General features: G+C 38.4%; 1 pseudogene; it reads right to left on the bottom strand.

Annotated features, from left to right (window-relative positions):
* Positions 1–18,283, bottom strand: part of LOC102494883 (prenylcysteine oxidase-like) — a 130,588-nt pseudogene that overhangs the window by 46,206 nt on the left and 66,099 nt on the right.

The following is an 18,283-nucleotide window of genomic DNA, read 5'->3' as shown; positions in this document are numbered from 1 at the left end:
TGACTTCACAGTTCAGTGTGTTAAAATGTGCAATTAGGCAGCATATCAAGGTTAAATGCCTACTGTTGTCGGCTCATTTAGAAAGCACAAGGCTGAGCTCCCAAGCACCACCTGCCTGTCCACTATTATCTGTGGAGCCAGGACCAGCACACAGCCTACAGGGCTGCTTCCCCAAATTTGGAGCAAGCAGTCGAGTTTATTTGTGTGCCAACTCCTGTATAAAGGTAGTAAGTTTCCACTTCTCTTTTCAGTGGGATTCTTTTTTAGAGAGAAAATTTTGCTATAGGATGTGTGCACTCACCGGAGAGACAAAGACAGAAAGCAAGAAATCACTCCCCAGGGAGGATAGCCATGCCACAATCCCTTTTCCTCCATTCTCCTCTGGGGATCTTGGGTATGCACACACACGTGGCCCTGCGTGAGTTTTAAGCCACTGAGTCTGACTACGTGGAAGTCCAATGATGTAATCATTATGCCATCTGCTGGTACTGGGGCGTCTTTGTTTTTTTTTTTTTTTAGAGAGATTTTTGCTATAGGGTGCATGCACTCGCTGGAGAGACAGAGAGACAGAGAAAGACAGAGAGACAGAAATTGAGAAATCACCCCCTAGGAGGATGGTCACATTGAAATTCCTTCTCCCTTATTCTTCTCTTGGTATCTTGGGCATGGACGCACACGTGCCTGTTGTGAGTTTTAAGCTGCTGGGTCTGGGACTCAAACTGCAGTCAACTATGTAGGAGTCCAGCGATGTAACCATTAGGGAGAGAGAGAGAGACAGAGATACAGAAATTGAGAAATCACCCCCCATCCCTCCACCCCCCAGGGGAGATGGCCATGCTGCAATTCCTTTTCCTCCATTCTCTTCCTGGGATCTTGGGCATACTCACATGTGCCTGGTGTGATTTACAAGCCACTGGGTCTGGGACTTGAACTTCAGTCAGCTATGGGGGAATCCAGCGACATAACCACTCCACCATCTGTTGGCTCCATGGGGGTTTAATTTTTCTTGGCATAAAAAAATATTCTAGCACTTTGATGGAGCTCCATAAATGGTTAGCCTTACCTCCATAGATGGCTAGGAAAACTTACAGAAGTTTTCCCTAAGACAAACTTGGATCTTCAGATCTTTTGCCCTGTGTTTGTTGAAAGTATGTTAAACTTTTTAAATTTCAATTTTGTCAGTTCACAACTTCTGATCATTTTAACTGAGACCTTTGAAATGCTCTCTACACTCTTAGAAAAGAGGCTTATGAAATATGGGGGGAGGCTAGCAGGTGGCATAGTGGGTAAGGTTCTAGACCCATACATGGCTGCTTGTGGTTCATGTCCTGGACCTGGAAGCTTGAAAATCACTCGGCACATATGCGTGCATGCCTCAAATTCCAAGAGGAGAATAGAGCAAAAGGGTTTGCTGTGTGGTCATCCCCCTTGGGGGTGGGGGGAATTTCTCATTTTCCTTTTCTCTGTATCTATCTCTCTGTTGAGTACATGTACTCTAAGGCAAAAACCTAAAAAAAACCACCAGCAACAACAACAAAAACAAAACAACAAAAAATGTGGACGTTGTTGAAAGGGAACACTGAAATGGGATTGGGCTGAGTTTACTGGAGATGTATTTTAATAGAGGCAGTCCACAGAGGTGGAGACTTCATGTACCTCCTCCTTGCTTGCCTCTTGAATAGCATCTTTGTGATGATTAATTTATGGCTGGGTAGCATCTTATATTCCCTTTCATCTTAAGACTGTGAGAAGAGCACAGTTCAAAAATTAGAATTACATTACCTTCTCGTCCTTGATCTCTTCTAGAATTACTGTAACAGTGATTTTTGTCTTATCCATTTGGGGGATTGTTGGAAAGGAATCATGGATCTAAGCCATCTCCCTGCTGTAATGATGGACAACATGAATCTATATGATAAGTGGGGAGGTGTTTGGCCAGATTGATTATAATAACCACAAAAAGAAGATATAAACATCAGACGATATTGACTACTTACACTAAACTTCTTTGCATTGGGGCATATGCTACAGTGCAGGATTACTCTCGCTAATGCTCCTGCTACTTATTATAGGATGTAGAGGGATAGGATAATTGATGGAACATACAACTGGAAGGAGGTTTTAAAAGACATTATAGTTACAGAGTGTCATAATCTATATCAGAATGAATGCATGCTTTACTCTTTGAGCCAAGGTTTGAGATATGGCATTGCTTGCTTTAAGGACACCAGAAGGCATCACTTAATACACTCTTCTAAAATTTTAAGCTAAAGCTAGATATGCCTGTTTCATCACTCTGGAACCAAAAGGAAGTCTTTGCCACCAAGGGACATCATGGTAGTTTTATTATTATTTTGAGAGATTTTCTGTTGTAGGGCATGCACACTCACCAGAGAGACAGAAAGCAAGAAATCACCCCCCAGGAGTGTTGGACATGCTGCAAGTCCTTCTCCTCTGTTCTCATCTCAGGACTTGGGGCGTGCATGCAGATATGTTGGGGTGAGTTTTAAGCTGCCGGGTCTGGGATTTGAACCTTTGTTGACTATGTGGGAGTCCAGCAATGTAACTGTTGTGCTATCTGCTGGTCCCAATAATGTTATTATTTTAAAAAAATAGTGAAAAAGAACATTTAATAAGTGAAAAGTTATTTTAATCCATCCTTGCAAATTGTAAAATCATCCATTTATATACAGTTAATTTCATAATTACAAGTTTTTCTATCGTTTTATTAAATCCAAACTCTCTTCTCTTGGGATTATAGAAGATAACATATTTAATTTTGGTGATTGCATGTCCTTGAAAGCCATTTAACTACTGTTCAGTGAAACTATATTTACACATATAACATGAAAAAAAATCACTGGTCTTTCCTCAAATAATCTGTCCTTGTGAGTTTCCACAATGAGCAAAAATTTTTTTTTCCCCTTTTTGGAGAGGTTTTGCTATAGGGCACGTGCGCTCACCAGAAAGACAGAGAGAGACAGAGAGACAGAAAGTGAGAAATCACTCCCTAGGTGGGATGGCCATGCCACAATCCTTTCTCCTCTATCCTCCTCTCAGGAACTTGGGCACACACACACACACACACACACACACACACACACACACACCTGGCATAAGTTTAAGCCATTGGGCCAGGGATTGAACCACAGTCGATTACATGGGAGTGAAGTGACATAGCCATTACGCCAACTGCTGGTCCCTACAACGAGCAAATTTTAAAATGATACTGAACAATAAAGGCTACTATGTACAGTCACTGTAACTTCTGTATCATTTCTCAGAAACCTGCAGCTTTGATTGAATTTTGGTTTGATTTTATACAGACCCTACTGCATGAGGGTTGATCCTTTAACTTTGTAGTAGAATGCCTGTGTAGCAGAATTGTTTACATCTTCTCAGAGCCTCAGGTTAAGGAATTTCAATTGAGAAATAAAAATGTGGTGCAACTGAAATATTTCATCAGTGTGGCCTGATGCTCTCTGCTGCTTTATTGGATCTATCTGATACAATATAGATGAACAGCTATTGATTTTAGTCCTTCAGCGCATGATGGAAGAAACTATGGTGATATATGCAACTGGAGACGATACTAAACACAGAAAATCATACGAAGATAATACCTAAAATGTATATTGTCCTATTTTAAACTTCTTTCCTTCCAAAAGTTTTACCAAGGTGTTGCTAATGTATTAATGGGTAGACGATGACATTTTCTTTCATGAAGACCTAGATGAAAGGACTCTGTCATCAACATTTAACAGAATCAACCAGAAGAAAAGACACATTTTGAAAACTATGGAGATTACTCTGTGACCCTGGACATTCCTTTTTAAAGCATGAATTTGGAGAACTGTCACTTGTATATGTAAAAATGAGTTAGAATTCTTAATTGCCAAGTAAAAAGTCTTACTGCTTTTGTTATGTTTTCTTTCTTTTTTTTTTTTTTCTGAATTTTCTTCCCCTTAATTCTCCTTATTTGTGGTCAAAAGAGGCCTAGAAAGTTAAAGGATCTCGATAGGACGTTGAACTTGGGCAGCAAATAGGACATAGACTAGTGAATGATAAATCAAATATATTACATTGATGAATAAGAGGTAGCAAGTCATTATTTAGGATGAATCTTTTAACTTGGTTGCCATATTTATAAGCCAATTCCTTGGGAAAGAAATTTTAATGTCTCTGCTTTAATAAAGAGCATTCTGGCCCATTATTAGGTGGTAATGGAAATCAATTATTTATAGAAAAAAGTGGTCTTTTAAAAATTCAGTCTTTCAGGAAAGGCCACTTGTTCTAACAGCGAGCTCTCCTTACCCTTACATATGAAGAGATGTAATGGACAGAACCTGTGCACATCCAGCAAGTCACAAAGACAACACGTAGGACACGGACTTAATGAGTGCATGCGACAGCGCCAACTCTACAACATAACCGAAGTGTAATCAGCTTCATATCATCCTTCTTATCCAGAAGGGGAAATGCTTTTTTTTTCTTTCTTTCTTTTTTTGGAGAGTTTTTTGCTATAGGGCGCATGTGCTCGCCAGAAAGACAGACAGAGAGACAGAAAGAGAGAAATCACCCCACGGGGGGATGGCCATGCTGCAATCCCTTCTCCTCCATTCTCCTTTCGGGATCTTGGGCACGCATGCACACGTGCCCAGCATGAGTTTAAGCCACCGGATCCGGGACTTGAACTATGGTCGACTACATGGGAGTCCAGCAATATAGCCATTACGCTAACTGCTGGTCCCCAGAAGGGGAAATTCTGAGAGGGAGCAAGTTTTGTCTCTAGGAAGTTACAGCACCATTCCCCTGTAAAAGGGTCATTCTTTTTTTTTTTTTTTTTTTGAGAGGTTTTTTGCAATGGGGCGCGTGCGCTCACCAGACAGACAGAGAGAGACAGAGAGACAGAAAGCAAGAAATCACCCCTCAGGGGGGATGGTCACGCCACAATCCCTTCTCCTCCATTCTCCTCTCGGGATCTTGGGCACGCATGCACACATGCCCGGTGTGAGTTTAAGTCACCGGGTCTGGGACACGAACCGCGGTTGACTCCATGGGAGTCCAGAGACATAGCCATTACACTAACTGCTGGTCCCTAAAAGGGTCATTCTTGTGTTTAGATATTTTTGATAGAACTGAGTAAATGAATACATGTTCTGTCTGTAAATCAAGGAGACAAAAAGCTTGTGATGGCTGCTGCTCTCCTGGATGGCTCCATTTTACCTCTTTACAGTTGGTAGTTTAAAGCTGGACAGCGATGGTGTAAACATAAAGCTTGCTATACTATCATTACATGTGACATGCAAGTAGAAACTGATATATGCTTATGTTGGAGGCCTGTCAAAGTAGGGAACGGTTTTTGAAATTAGAAACTAGTTGAAATGATAAGCTAAATTTTGTAGCTCACGGGAAGATTTAGTTCCTAATAAAGAGTAAAATCAGAAGGCGCCACAAAACTAAAAATACTGATGTAAGCCCAAAGTATTAAATATAACATAAAGATAAAGCTCCAATAAATCTAAGTCTATAAGAAAACAAAGACATTAAGATTCTACCCCAAAAATTGGTTTTAGAAAGTTGGGGAGAGAATTGAAATGATTCATCTAGAATAATGGCTTGCTAACTCTTACTTATCCAGTGTAATGTATTGATGTATCATTCACTAGTCGATGTCCTATTTTTTCTTTCTTTGTGTTTCAGAAGGCAATTTTATTTTGAAAAACAATTTGAGAACTTTTGATTACCCAGATAAGATATTTAAATTCAATTAATTAGGCAACTACTGAAAGCACTAACTAACTATTGGGTTGTCAGAAAAGTTATGACGTGTTTTTCTGTGCAAAAATACGTCATGACTTTTCTGACAACCCAATATTTAGGGTCAATATTCAGGTATTCTCTTTTTGAGAAGATAAGTCTGAATTTAAATAAAATAATTGTGAATAATTTAATAAAGATGTTTTAGATTATTTTAGAGATTGCCCAGGCATTTATGTAAAACTGGAAAATAGCTGAATACATGAAGAGAAACTGCTTTCTGTTCAGCCAAATAGACTCTTACCTACACCCCCCACCAAAAAAAGGAGAAAAACCACGAAAAGTTGCATCTTGACTATTAATTGACAAACCTAAAATCAAAAAAAGAGGGAAGAAGAAACTGAAAAAAAATATGATTTAATAATAACAATGGACTCTAGAAACCTCAGAAAGGCAAATGCTTCACAAAAATAAGTATTAACACCATAACTGTGTAAACTTTTTTTTTTTGGAGATGTTTTTGCTATAGGGCGCGTGCGCTTGCCAGAGAGACAGAGAGATAGAAAGCGAGAAATCAACCCCCAGGGTGGATGGCCATGCCACAATCCTTTCTCCTCCGTTCTCCTCTTGGGATCTTGGGCATGCACGCACATGTGCCTGGAGTGAGTTTAAGCCACCGGGTCCGGGACTCAAACTGCAACCAGCTACATGGGAGTTCAGCAACATAGCCATTACGCTAACTGCTGGTCCTAACTATGTAAACTTTTTGAGTTGGGTGTGGAGGAAAGACTGTAAAGTAGACAGTATTAAATGATGTTATTGGATGTTGCACTCTATGGCAGAAATGGAAAGATCCAAAAATATACAATAATAGTAAGGAGGACAACAGTAAATACCAGAGACTGTGTGGGAGAGGGTGGTTAGTAGAGGGTGAGTGGGAGTGGCTCAAAGAAGAAATACTTAATAGCCGCAAGAACGTAAGATTCTCTGTGATATATATGATAATTTCCTTAATTTTTCGAGCACTGCATGCATACTTTGAAAACCCCATTATGTGCTACAGAGATAGATGTACAATAATTCAAACAAGAAATTATTTTTAAAAACAATGGATCAAAATAGAGCCACAGGGGAAGGACTACAACTGGACTGGGAAGAATGTAGAATACTATTTTTTATGCTTGAGGCATCCAGGTGAGTTTCCTGAAGCGATCTTACCTTTGTTTTCTGCCTTCAGCTCCTCTGCCATCAAGCTGTCTTGTCGGTTACCAAGCACAAATGCTAGAAATGAGAGGATCAGGGCATCCAAAATTCCGATAATAGCCAGGATGTATGCCCAGCGGACTGAACAAGCCCCAAGAGTGTACTTGTCTGTTTTTTCTCCACACATCCGTTTTACTTCATCTGAATCCCAGCCATCCGGGAAAATCATACAGCCAAGCACAAGGCAGGCAGCTTAGAGAGAGAGAAAAACAAAAGAAAAGACAGAAGTTAACAAATTTGACTTTAGCCTATATTTCTATTGCTTGTCAAGTCATTGTTTCAGATTCCTCTGAAAGAATGGCAAGTACTGCCCTTCTGAGTGCGTGGACTTATTCTTTTGGCTTTAAAAGCAGACGAGCACTCTGCAGCAAAAAGAACTCTGGGAATGTACATTACAACACGCCCACACATCCTGACAGAGGTTAAGTTAGGTTTATCTATAAGAAAATATGAGAAATTAAATTTTTGTGTGCACTTGTGGTAGGGTTTCCATTGCAAATAGGCCATAAGAAATCATAATATCGCAGAATGACAATTTAAGGCTGGCTTTTAGGAGCTATGACAGCAGTCAGATAAGGAATTAGTATAACACAGAAAATACCAGAGCGTATAATGACTATATCACTGTTAAAAAATAATTTTACATGAGAGTTTCTCCAATATACAAAAAAATTTTCCTGAAATTATACTTAAATATGCAATGCACATTGACATTATATATGTAAAAGAAATTTTTGCAATAGGGTGTGTGTGCTCGCCAGAGAGACAAAAAACAAGAGATCACCCCCCGGCAAGATGGCCATGCCACGATCCCTTCTCCTCTCAGGATTTTGGGCACACACGCACTTGCGCCTGGTATGAGTTTTAAGGCACTTGTGTCTGTTAAGTATTTCTTTACTTTGTTTCTTCCCACCCACCTCTACCATCTACTCCCCTCCCTTACAGTCTCTGGTGTCTATACTTATCCTCCCTACTATTATATCTTTGGATCTTTCAGTTTCTGCCATAGAGTGCAAACAGCCTGTATAGATTTACATTCTGTATATACATGGCTGTCCATAAATAATTTTTAAAGGAATATGTTACATTGAAAATTAAAGAAGATAAGTAGCTATTTCTGCCACCTTTATGTTTAGTTTAGTTACTTAGGTATTAATGATCATAATTTTAGGTTATAGAGAGCTTTCTAAGCAGGTGAGCCCATTCATCCATTCACACATTTATCCAACAGCTACTTATTGCATATTTCCTATGGCGTGCCAGGCACTATTTCTGGCACTAGGGAAACAGTTATCTAGAAAAGACACATGGTTTATATCATCGTGGAGCTTATGTTTTGAATGAGTAAGATGTTAAAACAAGGTAAACATGCAATTAAAATATTTGTTCAGTTGTAATAAGTACTAAGTAGAAAAGAAACTAAGCAGTCAGAGAATAAAGGGCAGGATCTTCTTTAGAAGACAGTCAGATAAGTCCTTCTGAGGAGAAGACAGTTAAGCCAAGGCCAAAAACAGACAAAGAATTAGACATGTCAAACTGGTGGGACAGATGGTCTGAGAAATAGCATGTGCAAAGGCCCTGAGGTTGGAGAGGCTTGCTGCGTTTGAGATGCTTTGAGGAGATAAGTTTCTAGGCTGGAGAAAATGATCATGCTGAGAGCAAAATGGCCCTCCATCACGGTAGGTTACTGTTTCTGGGGTACGCAAATTTGGAAGACTATGATGCCACAATCAAGTTAGAATAGTGTGACTATCAGGGTCAAACTAGTTCTAAAACTGCAAGAGAGGCTGGCATATAACTCTTGTCTCACTGAAACGCTCTAAGCAAGACAAAAATGTACTCGCACTTTCTTCTTTTTTACAAAAAAAATTTTAAATTATTATTCATACATTAAATCACTATACATCATTTGGATTGTAAAGAGACTAAAATTATGGCACATATACTCCATGGAATACTATTCAGCCATAAAAAACAACAAGGCCCTGGAATTCGATAGAAAGTGGACAAATATGGAAGACTTTCCTCTTTTTTAACAAAGTACATACATGGCTCCGTGGGGCAGGTTTTGGGGAGACTGCAACCAAGAAAGGCAATGTTGAGGAACACTGCCTAGAGGAGAACTCTGCTCTAGTGTTCTGTGTTGTTTTATAGAATGACAGTTTAAAATACTAGGACATACTTGATTCTCCACCTCCCAAGTGTTGCCAGACTTCGTAACTACTTGTGCAGTATCTGCATAGACAGGTATTATTGTCACTTCTGTACTTTAAGCTATCATCATCTCTCAAAGGGAACCCTAACTTCCCTCTGCCTTAGTTAGCCCTCACTCTAATCCAGCGAACACATTACCGCTTAGATCGTCATGCTCAAAAAGTTTTGCAATCTAGCTACCGGGTCTTAAAGAGTAGTCAGGCATCTTAGTAAGGTATTTGAAAGCTCCATAATCCAGCTCACACTTATTTCCCAATCTTTCTCCTTTGATAATGCTTTACTTTATTTAGATTGAAGTCTTGAGAGTCATGTGGACTTGGACTTGGAGGACTTGTTATATACTCTACACATGGCTCCCAGGATTGAAGTCTTGAGAGTCATGTGGACTTGGAGGACTTGTTACATACTCTACACATGGCTCCCAATTTTTGTATCCCTCTGTTTTCTCTTTTGCTTGGATTATTTACCATAACTGTTCTTGGATAATTTGCACTCCTCAACATCTCTTAACATTCAAGTTAAATGCAACATCCTCTACTAAGTAAGCCATTGAAAATTCTTCTTTTTATTTTTTAATTTGCCAGAGGGTGCATGTGGTCATCAAAGAGAGAGACAGGGAGATAGAAAGGAAGAAAACACTTCCCAGTGGAGGCATGGTCACGATGCCTTTTCTCTTCTCCTTTTCTCCATCCCATCAGGATTTTGTTTTTCAAGGTGCTATATGGCCGGCCACGTGGGATTTATCTCCCTTAACCACTAGGCCATTGGACCAGTTCACAAATTCTCAACCTAGAATATTGCCCTTCTTTAAATTTTTAGAGCCGTTGACTACATCTAGCTTAGTATCCTTGTTGCTTTTTGATGTTTATTTACAAATATTTTCTTAATTAACAAACTATAAGCTTTCTGAGTCTTTGGTTAGTCATAATATTCATGGCATCTAAAGCTGCTTTCTATACAGATGGTCTAAAATATTTGAAGGGGAAATAAATGAAAAATAAATTGTAATATTTAGACATTATTATAAAATACAGTTCATTAAGGTCAATATCATAGTGACCCAAGATCACACCCTAGTTAAAGATGGACTCATATTTAGGTGGAATTTATCAGAGACAATTTTGTTATGACTAGGCAACAGATTACAAGTACTCGGGAGTATTATTAATGTAGAAGTGAAGTTGATGATTTGAAACTATTTTCTAACTCTTGTATCCTATGTCTCTTCCAGCACTCAATGTCCAAAATGCTCTTTAAGGCACTGTCTAGCGATAGTGACCAGTATATTTCAGAAATGTTTTCCATGAGCAAAATTCATTTTATTTGGGAGGATGCAGAAGACCTTTGAATCCAAACTGTAGCCCCGAAAAACACCTCTAAGGAGTACTTGGAATATTTAAAAATATTCTAAATTCTATTTTTATGTATTTAAACTTTTTATCTGTAAGAAAATTACTTTTTTATAAAGAAAAAAAGGAAAATCTGTTTACAAATGGAAACTACTTAAAAAATAAATTACAGTTCCAGCTAAACTTACAGAAATCACTAAATCACACAAGCTCAGGTAAGTTATTGAACATTAAGGGACAACTTCACTGAAACAAAATGTGCAATAGTGCCATCAACAAGTACATATTTTCTTAAGGCCTTTATGTTTTTAGCATGGTCTACCTTAAAAGATTGGAATGTATAAAAGCAGGGAGGGTAACTATAGATACTTGAGATATAGGAGGGGGCGGGTGGGAGGAGGAAATCAAGGAAAAAAAACATTTGAAAGACAAAAATATAAAGTTATCTATATGTCATAAAAGTTATATGTATATGGTAATATCTTTTTATTTATTTATTTTTTTTTGAGAGAGTTTTGCTATAGAGCACATGCACTCACCAGAGAGACAGGAGTGACAGACACAAAGCGAGAAATCACCTCCCGGAGGATGGCCATGCCACAGTCCCTTCTCTTCTTGGGATTTTGGGCATGCACACATATGCACCCAGTGTTTATTTTTGGAATTGTTTATTATTATGATTTATACATTCAACTGCTATACATCATTTAGATTGTAAAGAGACTTTACCTGGCATGATATACACCTCAGACCAGCTCACTTGAGAATACTATACATGTCTTCCTCAACAGGTAATAAACCATATCTGTGTCCCACTAATGTCTTACTTCCCTCTTTCTCCCCTTGCCCCACATTTCTCTTCTTACACTCTTTACTCACTCACTCTACTCTTGCCCCACATTTCTCTTCTTATACTCTTTCCTCACCCACTCTCCTTCCCAGTGTGTTTTGAGCCTCCAGATCCGACTCTCAAACTGTGGTCGACTATATAGGAGTCCAGTGATGTAACCATTATGCCATCTACTGGGCCTTTTATGATAGTATCCTTGACTGGACTAGTAAACACTCTATTTCCTGCTCAGGAAAACCATTTTGTATGCCATACAGACATACACTGATCAAATATAAATAAAAAAATGTAAAAAGTTCCCATTTATGGCAACTCTGTTACAACTTGGGATAAAAAGAGCAGAAGTAGTGTAGCTGGGCTCCAAGAGGAACTAAAGTAACTGTGAGGAATCAAAGCAACTCCATATGAAGTGCAACACCGCAAGCTAAAATACTGGCCATTAGCTTGTTTTCTTTCTGGCATAATATATCTTCTTTCTTGTAGAAACTAAACACAGTTTTGCTGAAAATTTTCAAAGGCCAGGCTTTGAGATTGCAATGTAAGAAGCCAGTGTGCTCGAGGAAAACTAGAACTTCTGTCCTAGTGGTTAGGTCTCCTGGCTCAGCCGCAAGTGAAAACAACAGCCCAGATGTCAAAAGTATCCTCCATGGGACTGATCAAGGAGATGTCGAACTGCTCTGCTGGACAAAACAGCAGGTAGCCCCCCTTGCTTGGACTTTGGAGATGGTCTTTGAATATTAGTTCACCATCTTCCCAGGTCACTGGTTTCCTGAATAAAGCTAATTTTCCTATCCACTTACATTTGTCTGTCAAGTATTGGACTTTGAGTGGTGGGTAGCTGAACTTGGGTCCTGTTACCAGGGTGAGCCTGCAGCTGGCTCGTTTACAGTAGAACAAACATTCTGAAATTATTGGGTTGTCAGGAAAGTCCTGAAACATTTTTGCATAGAAAAACACATCATGACTTGTCCAATAACCTAATAAAACCAAAGGAGGATAGAAATGGAAACTATTGTTCCCCATTTCTAAAATACATGTCTTCTTAAATCAAAAAAAGTTTGGAGTTCATTACATTCATGGTAGAGAGTGTGTGGGTATGCACAAGAGAGTGAAGGAGAGAGTGGGAGATATACCCGGGTCTCATCATGCTGTGATACCCTTCCCCCAGCCTTCCAGCTCCTCAGGATCTGGACACACACATAGTGTGTTATCCGGCTGACCTGGGGTTCTGAACTTGTGGTTGGCCATGCGGCTCCCAGCACTGCAGCTCACTTTGCTAGTGATTGTACCACCACACTGAGTTCCTAAATCAAAATTTAAGTGAATGTGGGAAGATAGATAAAGTAATACACAGCCATACTTTATGTCCTGGCTATTTTGCTGAATGTTACAAAAACAGAATCTTTGAAACACAGTTGCTATTTTCAACAGTCCCAGGGAGTTGGCTGTTTAGAGAAATCTTTAAACCCAGCTAACAAGGTCATTGTTTAGAGGCCCTGGAGAAAAATATTTAGGCTCCCTTAACAAGAATAACTCAGGTTTCTTTCAAGCTACAGGGCACTGTAAAATCCTTGGGTTCTTCATTCTCCTTCTTGTCAGCCTTTAACTCGAAGATCTGATCCCTTTTAAATGATCTGTTTTGAAAATCTAAGCAGCTATGTAGTAGGATGAAAAAAACCCAAACCATAATTGTGTTTAAAAGCTTTTAAAATTTTAGATAGCCATTCCATAATAAAACTCCATTTCATTTTCTGGTCAATTACCAATATATACATTTAAAAATCTTGCTATAGGGTACATGTGCTCACTGGAAAGAGAGAGAGATAGAGAGAGACCCCCTCTTCCCAGGGAGGGAGGCTGGCCACATCACAATCTCTTTTTTCTCCATTCTTCTCTAGAGATTTTGGGCATACATGCTCATATGCCCAGTGTGTTTTCTGAAGTATCAGGTTCAGGATTCAAACTGCAGAGCTGGCCAGGTGGGATCAGCTGCCTGAGCTTCTATGCCACCAGTTGGCCTCCAAAATATACTATCTCCTCATACTGGGCTGTTTTGCTCTATTTTTGAAAGTGGAAGCCCCCCAAAAGTTTATTATATTTAAGTTAAGCCATTGAAATAGTTTAGGCTCTGCTGGTTTCTTCAGAAAGGCATGAGTATTACATTGAGTATTAATGCTTGAGTGCTGTAATAAATTCTGTTTTCTGGCATTCTGTTAACCAGAAGCTTATTAACCTGCACAATTTGTATAGCCACTGGAAACGAACAGCTGTTCCTAATTCTGACTAAGAAGTACCTGCAAGATTCTAGGCTAATGTCTCAGTCAATAAAAGATTAAATAATACTCTTCTTAGCTTTATAATGAATTATTTCTAATTCTTCACAAATTGATCATCCTTTAAGAATAGTACCATCACTAAAGTAAACATTAGCATATACATGGCACCAGAACATTTGATTAATTTGGACATGTTATTTCCTGGCCACAAGGGATAGTAAAGAATTAGTTCCAGTTGAGCTATTATCCAAAAATGGGTTTCTTATTAGAATGTCACCTAGAAAAGGACCAACTTCCTTAAAGCTATGCATTCCTTCATTTTGGCAGTAGGTTTTCTGGAAGTAGATCAGAGAATATTCTGGAATGCTAACGAGACATGAACACGCACATGATGAAGGTGAGCAGACAAGAATGATGACAAAAAAGTAACCTGGTGGGCTTATCTGCCATCATGACAGCTTCTAATCTAGAATATACAACAAAGGTGCCCTTCTGAGGGCATTATTGTTGATTTCGATTTTATACATGTTCCAAATGGTGAAGAAATACATTCTTTTGAAATAAATTTTATTTTAAATTTATTTATTTTACATTCATTCACTGTGTATCATTGAAGCATACGAAATGAGTTTTCCTATCTAGAACACACTGTATATTGGCTCAGTCAGAGATATTACCATACATATTATCTTCAACAGATAATTTTTCATTTCTTGTTTCTTATATGTTTTACTTCTCTTTTGTTTCCTCCTTATTTCCCTACCTCTCACCCTCTGCCATTTCTCATCCTCCTCCCACACTGTCTCTGGTATTCACAGTTGCTTTGCATTTTTTCCCCCACATTTTATTGATTCACGGAAGAGCGTATTTAAATGCTTTCAATAGTAAGTACACTTGATATAAACATATCTATGAACACATGTCTACATTTAGGCATAAACCTCAGTGAGTAGAATGGACATACTATAAAGTAGCACCCAGCCGAGGCCATATACCTTACTGCAGTCATTAGGTATGTTTTTTATTTATTTTTTGTTTGTTTGTGCATTATGTTTTTTTTTTAATTTCAAAAAAAGCAGTTATAGCTTTAATAAATCAAAATAGGAATCTCTGTGTAGAGGCTACTGATGTTCACAAAGAGTTTTTCTGAAATAGTACACAAATGACCAGTGGTTCCCCAGAGCCACTAATTGCACTGACATTTTTCTTGTTAAAGAGCTGACTGTAACCTCGGTGAAGGAACCATCCTTAGAAAACGCCACAAACCATTGTAATTGGGTCTTTCTCCAAAGGAAAATGAAGCAAGATGAAAAAAGCAATAGGGGGTCTATGACTTGGGTTACTTGGTCCTGCTGACATTGCTGGCCTAACTATCCCAATCAGGGCTTTTTAACATTGTGAACCTGGAACTGTTGCTTTTTTTGAACAGGAAGAGAAAGTATAAATTTGTTCTTTAAAAAGTCTCTGCCCTGTTGCACAAAAAGCATGATAAATTGCCTCATGTTGCTGAAGCACTCAAGGGGAACTTGGTGAAGAAAAGGAACCTGCATTCGCTTAACTCTATCAATTATTCAGGCATACAGTAGTTGAAGAAATTGATGCCAGCGGAGGCTGCCAGGCTAGGCAGGGGGAACTTTCACGTGAGGATTGTCACTCTAAACACCTGGTGAAAAAGATAGAAGACTCATTCCTGCAGCTTTTTCATTAGCCCATGGCTGACAAACTCCAGCTCTATTTATATCCCTCTAGAAAAGGTATGGTATTTAGTATTTAGTATATAGTGTTTACACTTTAGTTTACTTCTGGAAAAGGAGAAGTAACTAAGTAAACTAGACAACCCAGGAAGTCAAATACTGTGGTTTAGAGTGTGGTGGAGAAGACAAATTATGCCCTGATAAATTTTAGTTTTAAACCCCATGTAATTTTATGGGCCTTTAACTCTGGGTCATAACATGGAAGATACAACATCCCTTAAAAAGATGGGGCAGTGGGACTCTAAGAATAAACAAAAACTCAGAAGAGTTAGAAAGTTGTATCTGATGATGAGAAAGGCCTCTCTACTCTGCTAAGATACTCAACCTTAATTGCCTGAAGAAAGATATCTATGCCTATATGTGCATATTGGACTGAATCGGCTGTGGAAACCTGAACCACAGCTGTAAGGAGATAATTAGGAGTCCACCCATACTTGTGTGTATAAGCTATGTGGTTAGTAGAGCAGTATCGTTAATAGAATATGGTTCTAGACAAGAGGAAAAATGCTTAGCTATACAATATCACTTGGGAATTTGCAACTGATGCCATAGCCAAATACAATAGAAACCAGAATTTAGAACTTGGAAAATTGAATGAAGTTCTGATCTGTAGAGAACTACTAGGTGACTTTTGATATATATCACAGGTCCGATCAAATTCCTTGATATTATGACAATGATGCAGTTAATGATAATAACATATCATAATAGTTAATATTTATTGAATGCTTACAGTGTATGACACTTTACATGCATCATCTCATTTAATTCTCAAATAGAGCTAAGAGAAACATTAGAACTCTTCTTCCTGACACCTTTGGTTTCCACAAAGAGATCTTTTTCCTTTAAATACTCTTGGTCTGTTATTTCACTCTTTATTCCTCTCCATGGAGGTGGAGTGAGTTACCTAAAGAATATCTAGGGGAGAGAATAGGCATGCCTACCTAGGTCCTTCTTTTCCTTTCCTAGGAGTTGTTTGCCCATATAAAGCATGCATTCTGCTCCTCTGTGCCATACATTTAACATGGGCAGGCCTGATTTTTTCAGGAAGATAAATATGCCTGGTTAGATAAAAATGCCTAGTTCTAGGAATGTAGCTTAGAAAGTCATTTTGGCTAAGAGACTCAGCTATGTTCCTCCACCTAACTTTTGCTGTAATGAAGGGACTGTTTTGGTCTCTATCTGCAATTTGCTTTCTCTCTGTTCAGAGCTTGGGAGGGGGAATAGACAGATGCCATTCATTGTTTTGCTGCCAAACCTGGCATTTTTATTACTTTTCACATACAAAGAAACGCCTCAAAATTTCAGATAGCTTACTCTAGGTCACACAAAGTCTTCAAGTATCAGAACCAGGATTTGAACTAAGTCCGTATAACTCCAGAATCTATGCTTTTTAATATTACCTATGATTTATCTTCTACATAGGAACAATAATTGTGCATGTGAAATCACTTTAGAATATTAGTTTTAGATAGTAGTAAGAACACTTACAGAATCTAGGCAGTGCTTAACATAGTATTTGTAAGTAGATATTTATTATTTGAAGACAAGAACAATTGCTAAAATAATACTTAAAGACTTAGCTTTTATGTGTATACATATTCCTTTTTTTACATTAGTATTTAACTTAATTAGAATTTCATCTCATGCAATTCCAAGAACATTAGATTAATTATAAATTCTATATGCATAAAGTGGGAATTAATGAGGTTTTATTGTATAAATGCTTATGTAAACATATGTATATTTTGTTTTATACACATTTCATGAGAAAATGCATTTCTTTTTTGGCATATTTTCTTTTCCTTTTTTTTTTTTTTTTAAAAGTTTTTGTCCTAGGGCTCATACACTTACAAGGGAGAGACAGGGAGACAGTGAGAGGAAAAGTGAGAAATCAACTCTCCAGGGTGGATAGCTTTTTTTTTTCTTTCCCTCCATTCTCTTCTCGGAATTTTGGACATGCATGCACACATGCTAGATGTGATTTTCAAGTCACCAGGTTTCAGACTCAAACTGCAGTTGCCCATGAGGGTGTCCAGTGCCTTAACTACTACGCCACCAACTGGCACCTTGGCATAATACTTCAAGTTGGCTGTGTCTTAGCAAGACATTTTAATATATTCTTAAAAATTCTTTTTTTTTTTTTTGAGAGATTTTTTTCGCTATAGGGCACGTGCGCTCGCCGGACAGAGAGAGACATAGAGACAGAAATTGAGAAATCACCCCCTGGGGGGATGGTCATGCCGCAATCCCTTCTCCTCCATTCTCCTCTCGGGATCTTGGGCACGCACGCACACGCGCCCGGCGTGAGTTCTAAGCCACCGGGTCCAGGACACGAACCTCGGTCGACTACGTGGGAGTCCAGCGACATAGTCATTATGCTAACTGCTGGTTCCCTATATTCTTAAAAATTCTTAAATCTTGGGACCAGCAGGTGGCATGGTGGTTAAGGAGCTGGACACTCCCACATGGTCGACTGGGGTTCAAGTCCTGAATCTGGTGGCTTGCTTTCTCACTTTCTCTCTCTCACTCTCACTCTCTATCTCTCTCTGGTCAAATTAAAAAATAAATGAATGAATAAATAAAATAAAATAAATAATTATTAAAAAGTTCTTAAATCTTTTAACATTATATATGTATGTGTATGTTTATAGCTTGATTTGTATTTTTTGCTACTTATATGTAAAATAATTTCTATGTTGGATAAAAATAAAGGCATAAATCAAAACTTTCTTAAGATTTTGTGAAGCTTTCTTTTAAATAACATCTTTGAATATCAATAAATGAATGCTTTAATGAAAATTTCAGTAAACGCAA

This window comes from Tupaia chinensis, unplaced genomic scaffold, assembly GCF_000334495.1.
Source record: "Tupaia chinensis unplaced genomic scaffold, TupChi_1.0 Scaffold000255_1, whole genome shotgun sequence".
Classification (NCBI taxonomy): domain Eukaryota; kingdom Metazoa; phylum Chordata; class Mammalia; order Scandentia; family Tupaiidae; genus Tupaia; species Tupaia belangeri.
This window is presented reverse-complemented; position numbering and strand designations above follow the sequence as displayed.